The sequence below is a fragment of the Symphalangus syndactylus genome, chromosome 14, assembly GCF_028878055.3.
Source record: "Symphalangus syndactylus isolate Jambi chromosome 14, NHGRI_mSymSyn1-v2.1_pri, whole genome shotgun sequence".
Classification (NCBI taxonomy): domain Eukaryota; kingdom Metazoa; phylum Chordata; class Mammalia; order Primates; family Hylobatidae; genus Symphalangus; species Symphalangus syndactylus.
In genome coordinates this window covers 41,347,041-41,360,048 of record NC_072436.2, presented here as the reverse complement: position 1 = coordinate 41,360,048, position 13,008 = coordinate 41,347,041, and the positions used below count along the sequence as shown (strand labels likewise).

Here is a 13,008-nt window from a genome sequence, read left to right as displayed (position 1 = left end):
ATGGCTGATCTGAGGGCTACGGTAGGAAGACACAAAATAAGCCTGGAGCACCTCTTCCAAACTCATTCAGGTTGCTGGTAGATTAAGTGGCTGTGGTTATAAGACTGAAATCTCCACTTCTTGTCATCTGGGGGTTGCTCTCAGCTACTAGCGGCTGTCCACAATTCCTAGATACATGGCAGTTTACTTCTTCAAGGCTAATAGCAGAATCTCTCTGATGCTTCCTATCTTTGACTTCAGAAAGGGCCCAGTCTCTTTAAAGGGCTCACCTGATTCATTGAAGTCTACCCATGATAATCTCCCCCACTTTTTTTTAGACTAAAAATCAACTTATTTGAGACCTTAATTGCATCAAATGTCAAATCTTCATATTTGCCATATAATAAAAATCATGGGAGTGAAATCCATCATATTCATAATAATGCCCACATTCAAGAGGAGGGATTATGTAGGTCATATACACCAGGGAAGAGGAGTCTTGGGAGCCATCTTAGAACTCTGCCTACAGAAAGGAGGAGGGGGCAGAGAACCACTCTTTTTCATTGAAAAAAATCTTCATTATGCTTTTATAATTCATTAATCCATAATAAACTCCATAACAAACTTTATTTCACAGTAAACTTTTATTTAACTATGTACAACTTCAGTTAAAAATTGTATTTAATAGAACCTAAATGCCACTGAATAAGATTCACCATTTCTTATGTACCACTAAGAAAACAATAACCTGCTAATTAAAATGTGAGTCTATCAATTGTAAAATATATTCCAGTTTCAGAGATGTTAAATAATGTGTAGCTCAGAATAACATACAGTAACTAAAAACATGTCTTTTTTGTTTTTTTCATGCCTCCAAGACAAGTTTGAATTTCTTAGTTTATTTTTAAATAATGGAAATGAGTGTTACAAATTTCACAGGAATCAACAGCACTTTTAAGATGACTTGGGCATCTTGTCCCTTCCTATCCAAACATATACATTCTCCCCTTTCTTTTTAACCCTTCTAAATATATCTATTCTTCCTAGTTTTCTGCTCCTTGCTATGAAAATAGCCCTCCCCATCTTAATTCTCTTCATTTCTTAGTCCATTTGGGCTATTATAACAAAAATACCATAGACTAGGTGGCTTAAACAACACTTATTCTTCACAGTTCTGGAGACTGGGGGAGGTCAAGGTCAAGGTGCTGGTAGATTCAGTGTCCGGTGAGGGCCTGCATCCTGCTTTGTAGACAGCCATTTTCTCGCTGTGTCCTCACATGGTGGAAAAGGGAGTCAGCTTCCCAGGGCCTCTTTTATAAGGGCACTAATCCCATTCATGAGGGGCTCCACCCTCAAAACCCAATCACCTCCCAAAGGCCCTACCTCCTAATAGTAAGTCCTAGGAGTTAGGATTTCAACACATGAATTTTGGGGGATGCATACATTCAGTGTATAACACTTCCCTAAACCTGTTTCTTAATGTGAGCTTTTTGCAGGAGCAGAATACAATGAACGTAGTTTTTGATGAAGAGGTTGGTGAGGGGGAGAAACACGGACTTTGGGAAGAAGAATGTAGGTTTGCTTCTTGGTTCACATTTATTAGTTTCCCTTTGGCTGCAGGTAGCATAGTAGACAACCCAAATCAAAATGGCTTCAGCAATAATGAAAAGATATCATTTCAGGTGGTATGACATGAAATCTGAAGGTGGGGTATCTCTCCTCTAAGACTGGTTAAGTCCATGGCTCAGCTGTTATCAAGGATCCAGCCTCTTCCCAACTTTCCTCTCTGTTATCTTCAGCTAGCACCCCTTGAAATCTTAAGGCAGCTGCCTCCATTCTGGTGTCATAATCCCTATTATAAGATTGTGATAGAGATTAAAAATAGATTTAAAATGCATAGACACAATCCTAGCGTTCTGCTCAACCTAAGATATTCTGATCTCGCCAAACTCCAAATGTGATGTCTGTGCTTCTAATTGGCAGGAGGAGCCCCATGCTCATTAGGTACATCACCAAATCACCTAGTATTTTGGCTTCAGCAAGCACAACTCAGAAGAAATTCCTTTTTTGTTTTAAAGAGACAAGGCTCTGTCGCCCAGGCTGGAGTGCAGTGGCACAAACAGAACTCACTGCAACCTTGAATTCATGGGCTCAAGTGATCCTCCTGCCTCAGACTCCTAAGTAGCTGAGACTCAAGGTGTGCACCTCCATGCCTGGCTAATTTTAAAACTTTTTGTAAAGATGAGATCTTGCTATGTTGCCAAGGCTGGTCTGAAACTCCTGGACTCAAGTGATCCTCCTGACTTGGCCTCCCAAAGTGCCGAGATTAAAGGTGTGAGCCACTGCACCCGGCCTGAAGAAATCCTTGCATGTGACCCCCCAGTGGTTATGCTTATAAGAAACTAGTCAGTGAACTGAGACAATTACGCTGACAGTCAGGAAACCTATTAAAACAGGGGACAGTCATTTAACATCTCTAGGTCTGAATTCCTAAAGTTCTACAATTGGATCAAGTCAAAACAGCAAAAGGCTACATACTTGACCTACATTATCTCACCAACAGATAAAAATTGAGTTCTGCCTGGGCGCAGTGGCTCATGCCTGTAATCCCAGCACTTTGGGAGGCCGAGGTGGGCAGATCACGAGGTCAGGAGATCAAGACCATCCTGGCTAACATGGTGAAACCCTGTCTCTACTAAAAATACAAAAAATTAGCCGGGCGTGGTGGCATGTGCCTGTAGTCCCAGCTACTTGGGAGGCTGAGGCAGGAGAATCGCTTGAACCCGGGAGGCGGAGGTTGCAGTGAGCCAAGATCGCACCGCTGCACTCCAGCCTGGGCGACAAAGCAAGACTGTCAAAAAAAAAAAAAAAAATTGAGTTCTACTATTATGTGGCTTTTAGTAACTGACCATGAAAAGACCCATATGCAACCTGTCACACAGAATTTTAGAAATCAGAATTCTGTCCATTCTATTCTGTGATTTCCATAATGAACACCCATATAAGAATTGTTTTTATGAAATCATTGAGAGGTTTTTGCCTCCTGCCTCCTTTCTGATATTGAGAGGTAAGTAGTTGATCACTTTATCCTGTGTGCTTTGGCTTTAAAGATGGTCAGGGATAAATTTAATAGAGCCATGAAAACCATGATGGCCAAGTAAATCTGTGCAGATTTTTCTCATACAACTTTCTTGCTTTATTTCTCCTGGTTTGAATTTTTTAGACCATGGTTTTATTATATATATATCTTATATATGCTTGGAGCTGCATCAAGGGTCAGTGAGATTTACTTCACAGAGGGAAACCAAGGAGAGCAGAGGGAAGTAGGAAGCCTGGCTTGGTAGGGCTACAATGGCTAGGTGATAGAGAACTTTGGACGAATGGCTCTTGAGACGAATGGCTCTTGGTTCAGGGAACGGCACAGTGGGGGCATGGCTGAAGCAGTATACTCGGAAATCTGCTCCGAGGAACCAGAGCAAACTGTACAGAGGAAAGGGGAGCATGGAGGCCAGCGATTGGCTGTGAGGTGCTGCCATAACACAGGTAGGAGAGACCCCCAGGCTAGCAGCTGCTTTAACAACACAGGACACATTCATGAGAATCTCTCTCTCCTAACTTGATTTAACACGTTATTTCACTGACACAGGTACGCTTGTTTCTTAAAACAATTATTTGAAAAATAAGAGGTTTTTAACCTACTCTATTTGACTTCTGAGTCCCTCAAATCTCTGCTGTGTCTTTTAAGTTTACAAGTGAGATGGGTACTGCCTCAGGAATATAAGAATTGGTTTTTTTTCCGTATATATAAACTTTATATATAAAATCTATACTTCATAAGTATCAAACTATACATGAGGTAATATTAGGAAATAAACTGCTAGACTGTAGTATAAGATTAATTACAAGTATTGACAAGGCTCATGAAAATTAAAAAATTAAGTATTCCTATTTATTCCCTTTCTATGCAATGAATTGCATTATCCACCTTATAAGGTTATTATGAGACTTAAATAAGAAGTGCCTTGCCCTCCTCCTGAGCCACAGCTGGGAAGTGAACCAATCAACCTGGGCAGACAGCAAAAGGGCATTGAGAGATGACTTGCTCTCCATTCCTCAGTTTCCTGCTTCTGAGGGCCTAGGATTTACCCTTGTTTCCTGCTTTCTTTGGTCTTGTCTGATAAACCTTTGCTTGGAGTATATGCAATTCCCTTTCTTGCTTTAGCAGGATTAGATAACAATGAAAATAACTTTGATTCCTATTTTCAAATAGGACTTTGCTAAGAAATATCACTAGCTTTGGTGTACTCTGTATGTCCAGCAAGTTGGTAATACTTTTCCCAGCAATAAAACAATATAATGACAAGTTTCCATTTCATGGTATTTGTCTAATAATAATGAATATTACTATATACAACTGCATATTTAGAATCTCATTATTATTATTTGTACTTGGAACATCTGTATTTGAATCTTGTGTTAATGATCCATCACAATCCTAAAGTTTCTAATTCACACAAGTGTATAATCTGACTACAGTTTATAAACCAATGAGAAAGATAAATATTCTTATATTTTAACAACAGAAAAGTTAGGAACTCTAAATTTAGAAATGGTATAGTAAGAGATATTGTTTCACTTTATTTATAATAGTAAGAAACTTGAAACAAATGTCTAACAATAGGAAACTGGTTTAAAAAAATCATAGAACCATAATTTATTTTAAGCCCTAAAATGAAATTGTGAACAACCGTTAAAAATATGTTGTGAAACTATTTAATGTCATAAAGAGAACTAACTCTGTTTTTATGGTCCATCTACCAATGTCTTCTGAGCAGTTCTCTCTCCTCAAACTTCCTCTACCTCTTCACCCACCCTCACTCAGCCTAACCTTGCTTCCTATTTTATTAAGGAAATCCAATCAATCAGAAGAGGTTTCTACAATTTACTATCACATTTACCCACCAGCCATCATCTCTGCCATATATGCTCCTCTCCTATTCCAATGGCTGGAATGTCTCAGTGAAGACCAAGCCCTTCACTTGTACATTAGATCCCAGCTCTCTGTCCCATCCATTATGGAAGCTGCACATCACCCCAGTCACACAAGAGGGCACTCTGAATGAGGAATCTTGTAAACTACTCCAAATCACCAGTCTTGAACAGGCATGGGCGTTAAGTACTCTTTATCTGTACATTGCTACCTACAGAAGAAAACAGAGAACAAAAACACATCAGCTCATGAAAATTACCAGCTTAGCCACCCTTACTCCCAGCTCTCATCTCCCAAAACAACAACAACAAAAAACATAGCTGAAGAAAACAAGCAAAAATCCAAACTGAATTAAAAACCCCTCTTTGGGAAAATTAAAGAACATTCTGAATTGAAATTCAAAAACTAAGATTAGAACTGAAGCAAAAAAAAAAATACAAATAATGACACAAGAGTTGACTAACCTCAGAAATGGCAAACGAAAAAAAATCATATTACCCTGCCTTCCTGCCTGCCTTTCTTTCTTTCCTTTCTTTCCTTTCTTCCTTTCTTCCTTCCTTCCTTTTTCTTTCTCTTTCTTTTTTTCTTTCTTTCTTCTTTCTTTCCTTTCTTTCTTTCTTTCGTCTTTCTTTCTCTCTCTCTCTTTCTCTTTCTTTCTTTTCTTCTTTCCTCTGTGACCCAGGCTGGAGTGAACTCAGCTCGCTGTGGACTCCCTGCGTCCGGCTCCCGGGATTCTCCTGCCCTGACCTGCGCGGGCTGCCTGGGATTGCTGCCGCGCGCCACCACCCCTCCCTGGTTTTTTCTCCTTTGGCTGGAGGCGCGGTTTCGCCATGTCGGCCAGGCTGGTCTCCAGCTCCTGACCTCCAGTGCTCTGCCCGCCTCTGCCTCCCGAGGTGCTGGGACTGCAGACGGAGGCTCACTCATTCGGTGCTCGGTGTTGCCCGGGCTGCAGTGCGGTGGCGTCGTCTTGGCTCGCTGCAGCCTCCGCCTCCCAGCCGCCTGCCTTGGCCTCCCAGGGTGCTGGGATTGCAGCCTCTGCCCGGCCGCCGCCCCGTCTGGGAGGTCTGGAGCGTCTCTGTCTGGCCGCCCATTGTCTGGGTTATGAGGAGCTCCTCTGCCCGGCCGCCCCGTCTGGGAGGTGAGGAGCGCCTCTGCCCGGCCACCACCCCGTCTAGGAAGTGAGGAACGTCTCTGCCTGGCCGCCCATCGTCTGGGATGTGAGGAGCGCCTCTGCCTGGCCGCCCATCGTCTGGGATGTGAGGAGCGCCTCTGCCCGGCCGCCCCGTCTGGGAAGTGAGGAGCCCCTCTGCGCAGCCGCCCCGTCTGGGAAGTGAGGAGGGCCTCTGTCCGGCCGCCCCTTCTGGGATGTGAGGAGCGCCCCTGCGCGGCCGCCCCGTCTGGGAAGTGAGAAGCGCCCCTGCCCGGCCGCCCCGTCTGGGAAGTGAGAAGCGCCCCTGCCCGGCCGCCCCGTCTGGGAAGTGAGGAGCGCCCCTGCCCGGCCGCCCCGTCTGGGAAGTGAGGAGCGCCCCTGCCCGGCCGCCCCGTCTGGGATGTGAGGAGCGCCCCTGCCCGGCCGCCCCGTCTGGGATGTGAGGAGCGCCCCTGCCCGGCCGCCCCGTCTGGGATGTGAGGAGCGCCCCTGCCCGGCCGCCCCGTCTGGGATGTGAGGAGCGCCCCTGCCCGGCCGCCCCGTCTGGGATGTGAGGAGCGCCCCTGCCCGGCCGCCCCGTCTGGGAAGTGAGGAGCGCCCCTGCCCGGCCGCCCCGTCTGGGAAGTGAGGAGCGCCCCTGCCCGGCCGCCCCGTCTGGGAAGTGAGGAGCGCCCCTGCCCGGCCGCCCCTTCTGGGAAGTGAGGAGCGCCCCTGCCCGGCCGCCCCTTCTGGGATGTGAGGAGCGCCCCTGCACGGCCGCCCCGTCTGGGATGTGAGGAGCGCCCCTGCACGGCCGCCCCGTCTGGGAAGTGAGGAGCGCCCCTGCCCGGCCGCCCCGTCTGGGAAGTGAGGAGCGCCTCTGCGTGGCCGCCCCGTCTGGGAAGTGAGGAGCGCCTCTGCCCGGCCGCCCCGTCTGGGAAGTGAGGAGCGCCTCTGCCCGGCCACCCCTTCTGGGATGTGAGGAGCGCCCCTACGCAGCCGCCCTGTCTGGGAAGTGAGGAGCGCCTCTGCCCGGCCGCCCCGTCTGGGAAGTGAGGAGGGCCTCTGCCCGGCCGCCCCTTCTGGGATGTGAGGAGCGCCCCTACGCGGCCGCCCCGTCTGGGAAGTGAGGAGCGCCCCTGCGTGGCCACCCCGTCTGGGAAGTGAGGAGCGCCCCTGCCCGGCCACCCCTTCTGGGATGTGAGGAGCGCCCCTGGGCGGCTGCCCCGTCTGGGAAGTGAGCACCCCTGCCCGGCTGCCCCGTCTGGGAAGTGAGGAGCACCCCTGCCCGGCCGCCCCGTCTGGGAAGTGAGGAGCGCCCCTGCCCAGCCGCCCCGTCTGGGATGTGAGGGGCGCCTCTGCCCGTCCGGGAAGTGAGGGGCCCCTCTGCCCGTCCGGGAAGTGAGGGGCCCCTCTGCCCGGCCGCCCCGTCCGGGAAGTGAGGGGCCCCTCTGCCCGGCCGCCCCGTCCGGGAAGTGAGGGGCCCCTCTGCCCGGCCGCCCCGTCCGGGAAGTGAGGGGCCCCTCTGCCCGGCCGCCCCGTCCGGGAAGTGAGGAGCACCTCTGCCTGGCCGCCCCGTCTGGGATGTGGGGAGTGCCTCTGCCCGGCTGCCCCGTCTGGGAGGTCTACCACAAGGCCAGAAGCAATGTGGGGGCTGGATGTGGTGGCTCACGCCTGTAGTCCCAGTACTCTGGGAGGCTGGGGCGGGTTGATCACTTGAGGCTAGGAGCTCGAGACCAGCCTGGCCAATATAGCTAAACATATGAAAAATACAACTGTCAAACCAACCAACGAACCAAGCGACAACAAAACAGGTCTACCCTGGAGTCATACTCTATTTTTTTCTATTTATTTTCCTGCCTTTCTGATCCTTTATCCCACTTTCTTTTTCTTCCTCTTCCTTCTCCTTCTTGTCTTGTCAAATAGAGGATTGAGTTATTATCATTGATCCATACAAAGTCCCTCTCATTTTAATTCCCACCCCCCATTTCTATTCGCCGTCTTCCCATGTGCAACCTTCCTAATATGTTTGATATGCATCTTTTTTGTTCGTATGTACTTTTAGAAAATGTTTATTGTTTTGTGTGCAAAAAAAAATAGAAAAAATCATATTACAAATGAAGACTATATTACAAGAAAGAATAAATTTGAATGGAAACATGATAAACATTATCAGACAAAAGCAGAAAGAGAACAAAAAATGAGATGAAAAAAGAAAAATTTAATAGAAAACAAAACACATTATAGAGAAAGAAACACAGTAACCATAAAATGACAGAAACTAAACCAAACATTTGGTCATTTCAATAAATGTGAACGGTCTTAATCCACTTATCAAAAGAAAAAGATTTTTGGTTCAGCCTGCAGAGCAAAACCCAACTACATATGTTGCATACAAGAAACAAACCTAAAAATTATTCAGAAAAGCTAAAAATAGACCGGGTATGGTGGCTCACACCTGTAATCCCAGCACTTCTTTTGGGAGACCAACGCGGGTGGACCACTTGAGGTCAGGAGTTCAAGACCAGCCTGGCCAACATGGTGAAACCCCGTCTCTACTAAAAATACAAAAAAATTAGCCAGACATGGTGGCACATGCCTGTAATCCCAGCTATTCAGGAGGCTGAGACATGAGAATCGCTTGAACCCAGGAGGCAGAGGTTGCAGTGAGCGAAGATCTTGCCACTTCACTCAAGCCTGGGTGACTCCATCTCAAAAAAAAAAAAAAAAAAAAGAAAAGCTAAAAATAAAGTGACGGGCAAATGAATATTAAAAGCAAATGGAAACATTTTCAAGTTGCAGTATAACATCTGAAACCACATCAATGAACTTTTTATACTGTTACATTAAAATCCATGGGTCTTTGTAGGTTGTATGGGTGCTTTATGCATGTGTAAGTTTGTCATATTGTGCACTGTTTATTTGGAAAATATCAGTTTACTAATCTATGCAGATCTTCCACGTTTCATTATATAGTACAGTGTTTTTAAAAAGTCACATTCTTTAATATCACCAATTAATCTTGCCAAAACAGTCTTTAGGTACAGGAAAGCTTTCAAGCTCACAGGGACAGATCAAATGTTCTAAAATTGTAATTTTTGCTTAAAAGCTTGAATTTTATCATTGACGACAAATATTTTCAGTTGTCCTCCTCAAAGGGACAGGGTCACTCTGTTCATTTCTGAAAAAGTTCCTGTCAAACATCTATATCTGAAAAAAAATTTTGCCCCTTGGTTTTGTTTGTTTGTGTTTGTATGTGTGTCTGGTTTCTTGTGTTGTTTTTGTTTTTGTTTTTGTAGAGATAGGGTCTTATTGTGTTACCCAGGCTGGACCTGAATTCAAACTCCTGCCTCCACCTCCACAGCAGCTGGCATTACAGGCTCATACCAGCACACCCAGCTCTCAGTTGTTCTTTCAAGTAAAAATAGCAGTCATGAAAAACAACTCATTCAGCTTGCAACTCAGATAAACAGCACATGTACTTTTCTTAGGAATACAGTTGCAGAAGTACTGTATATATCTTCCCATTCTGCTAGGCATAATATTGAAAAGATGGTATGTGAGGTTTAATAACATTAATAATTGTTATTGCTTCATCAAGGACATTCTTAAATGAACCTCACCCCAAAGGCAGATGTTTTCAGAAGGGAACTCTACTCAAGGTTTAGAAACCAGGCAGTCTCAATGGAACATAGACTCCTCTAGTGGAAATGCCTCTACTGTTTGCCCTATTGAGTATGATGCATTCCTATTAAGGCATAGCATATTTTATCATGTTAAAAAAGTATCCCCCCAATGATCTTCTATGTAGAAAACCTCAACACACAATAATCAGGTGTATTTCTACACCCTAACAATGAACAGTCTAAAAAGGAAATTAAAACAATTCCATTTACAGTACCCAAAAACAATAGAATACAGTTGACTCTTGAACAACACAAGTTTGAACTGTATAAATCCACTTATATATAGATTTCAATAAATACATTGGAAAATTTTTTGGGGATTCACTACAATTTGGAAATATATATATATATATATATATATATAGAGAGAGAGAGAGAGAGAGAGAGAGAGTTATGTGTTAATCGACTGTTTATGTTCTTGGTAAGGCTTCCCGTCAACAGTAGGCTATTATTAGTTATGATTTTGAGGAGTGAAAAGTTATATGCAGATTTTTGACTGCATCTATATATGCAGATTTTACTGCAGGGGTCAGTAATCCTAACTCCTCTGTTGTTCAAGGGCCAAATGTACTTAGGAATTAGTTTAATCAAGGAGGTGAGACTTGTGTAATAGAAACTATAAAACACTGCTGAAAGAAATCAAGGCCACATAAATAAATGGAAAGACATCCCATGTTAATGGACTGGAAGACAATATTGTTAAGATGTTATTACTGTCCAAAGCAATCTATGTATTCAATGCAATCTCTATCAAATTCAAATTGATGTTTTTTTCCAGAAATAGAAAAATCCACCTTAAAATTCATATGGGATCTGAAGGAACAAATAGCCAAAAAAAAAATCTTGAAAAAGAACAAATTTGGGGGACTCACACTTCCTGAGTTCAATACAAAGTGACAGTAATCAAAACAGTGTGCTAACAGCATAAAAGATAGACATATAGAGCAATGGAACACAGTGGAGAGGGTAGAAATAAACCCTCACATCTGTGGTAAATAATTGTTGACAAAAGTACCAAGACCATTCAATGAAGGAAGGACAGTCTTTCAACAAATGGTGCTAGGAAAACTGGATCTCCTCATGCAAAACAATGAAGTTGGACCATTGTCTTAGACAATATACACAAATTAACACAAAACGGATCAAAGACATAAATGTAAATGCTAAATCTATAAAGCTCATAGAGGAAAAGATACGGGAAAGTCTTCACAACATTATTTACAACATTATTTACCCAGAAGTCATTCAGGACCAGGTTAACTTCCATGTAATTGTATAGTTTTGAGTGATTTTCTTAGCATTGATTTCTACTTTTCTTGCACAGTGGTCTGAGAGTGTGAGTCGGGTGACTTTTTTTTTTAATTTGCTGAGGATTATTTTATGCCTGGTTGTATCGTCAGTTTTAGAGTATGTGTCACGTGCAGATAAGCAGAATGTACATTCTGATGTTTTTGGGTGGAGAGTTCTGTAGATGTCTACTAGGTCCATTTGGTCAAGTATAGAGTTCAGGTCCCAAACATCTTTGTTACTTTTCTACCTCAATGATCTAATACTGTGAGTGAAGTGTTTAATGTCTCCCACTATTATTGTGTGGTTATTTAAGTCACTTCATAGGTCTTTAAAAATCTTTGTTGGTTTAAAGTCTGTTTTGCCTGAAATTAGAATAGCCAACTCCTGTCTTTTTATGCTTTCCATTTGCTTAGTAGATTTTTCTCCATTCCTTTACTTTGAGCCTAAGGGTGTCACTGCATGTGAGATGGTCCTCCTGAAGACAGCATACCATTGGGGTTTCTCTATCAACTTTCCAGTCTGTGCCTTTTAACTGGAGTGTGTAGCCTATTTACATTCAAGGTTAGTATTGATACATGCAGATTTGATCCTGTCATAACATTGTTAGCTGGTTATTATGCAGACATGTTTGTGTGGCTGCATTATAGTGTCACTGGCCTATGTACTTTTAAGTGTGTTTTTGCAGTGGCCAGCAATGGTCTTTACTTCCCATATTTAGCACTCCCTTCAGGACCTCTTGTAAGGCAGGTCTAGCGGTAACAAATTCCCCTAGCCTTTGCTTGTCTGAAAAGGATTTAATTTTCCTTTGCTTATGAAACTTAGTTTGGCTGGATATAAAATTCTTGGTTGAAAATTAAGACTGCTGAATATAGGCCTCTAATATCTTCTGGCTTGTAGGGTTGCTGCTGATAGGTCTGCTGTTAGCCTAAAGACCCCTTTGTAGGGCCGGGCGCGGTGGCTCACACCTGTGATCCCAGCACTTCGGGAGGCCAAGGCAGGTGGATCACCTGAGCTCCGGAGATCGAGACCAGCCTCACCAACATGGAGAAACCCCATCTCCATTAAAAATAGAAAGTGAGCCAGGCATGGTGGTGCATGCCTGTAATCCCAGCTACTCAGAATGCTGAGGCAAAAGAATCACTTGAACCTGGGAGGCAGAGGTTGTGGTGAGCTGAGACTGTGCCATTGCACTTCAGCCTGAGCAAAAAGAGTGAAACTCCATCTCAAAAACCAACAAAAAAGATCCCTTTGTAGGTGATCTGCCCCTTCTCTCCAGCTGCCCTTAACCGTTTTTTCTTTCATTTTGACCCTGGAGAATCTGATGACTATGTGTCATGAGGATGATCTTCTTGTGTAGAATTTTGCAGAGGTTCTCTGTATTTCCTGAACTTGAATGTTGGCCTCTCTAGCAAGGTTGGGGAAATTTTCATGGACGATATCCTGAAATATGTTTTCCAAGTTGCTCGGTTTCTCTTCCTCTCTTTCAGGGATGGAAATGAGTCATAGATTTGGTTTCTTTACATAATTTCATATTTCTCAGAGGTTTTGTTCAGTCTTTGATATGGTTTGAATCTGTGTCCCTGCTCTTACATGTTGAATTGTAATCCCCAATGTTGAAGGTGGGGAGGTGACTGCATCATGGGGGCAGATTTCTCATGAATGGTTTAGCACCATCCCCCTTGGTACTGTCCTAGCGATAGTGAGTGAGTGCTCACAAGATATGGTTGTTTAAAAGTGTGTAGCTCCTCCCCACTCTCTCTTGCTGGCCATGCGACATGCTGGCTCCTCATTCACCTTCTGCCATGTCTGTAAGTTTCCTGAGGCCTCCTCAGAAGCAGATGCCTCCATGCTTCCTGTACAGCCTGTGGAACCATGAGCTAATTAAACCCCTTTTCTTTATAAATTACCCAGTCTAAGGTATTTCTTTATAGCAA

At 44.3% G+C, this 13,008-nt stretch overlaps 1 protein-coding gene across 6 annotated transcripts in view; it reads right to left on the bottom strand.

Moving 5' to 3' along the window:
- Positions 1-604: 604 nt before the first annotated feature.
- ZC3H8 (zinc finger CCCH-type containing 8) overlaps positions 605-13,008 on the bottom strand; it is a 45,700-nt gene continuing 33,296 nt past the window's right edge. For 4 of the 6 annotated variants that reach the window (XM_055243347.2, XM_055243349.2, XM_063616646.1 and 1 more), the window contains one exon: positions 605-5,180. The gene's annotated coding sequence lies outside the window, so the exon portion shown is untranslated. The remainder of the gene's footprint in view (positions 5,181-13,008) is intronic. The other 2 variants (XR_008650982.2, XM_055243348.2) reach the window with 2 other exon arrangements.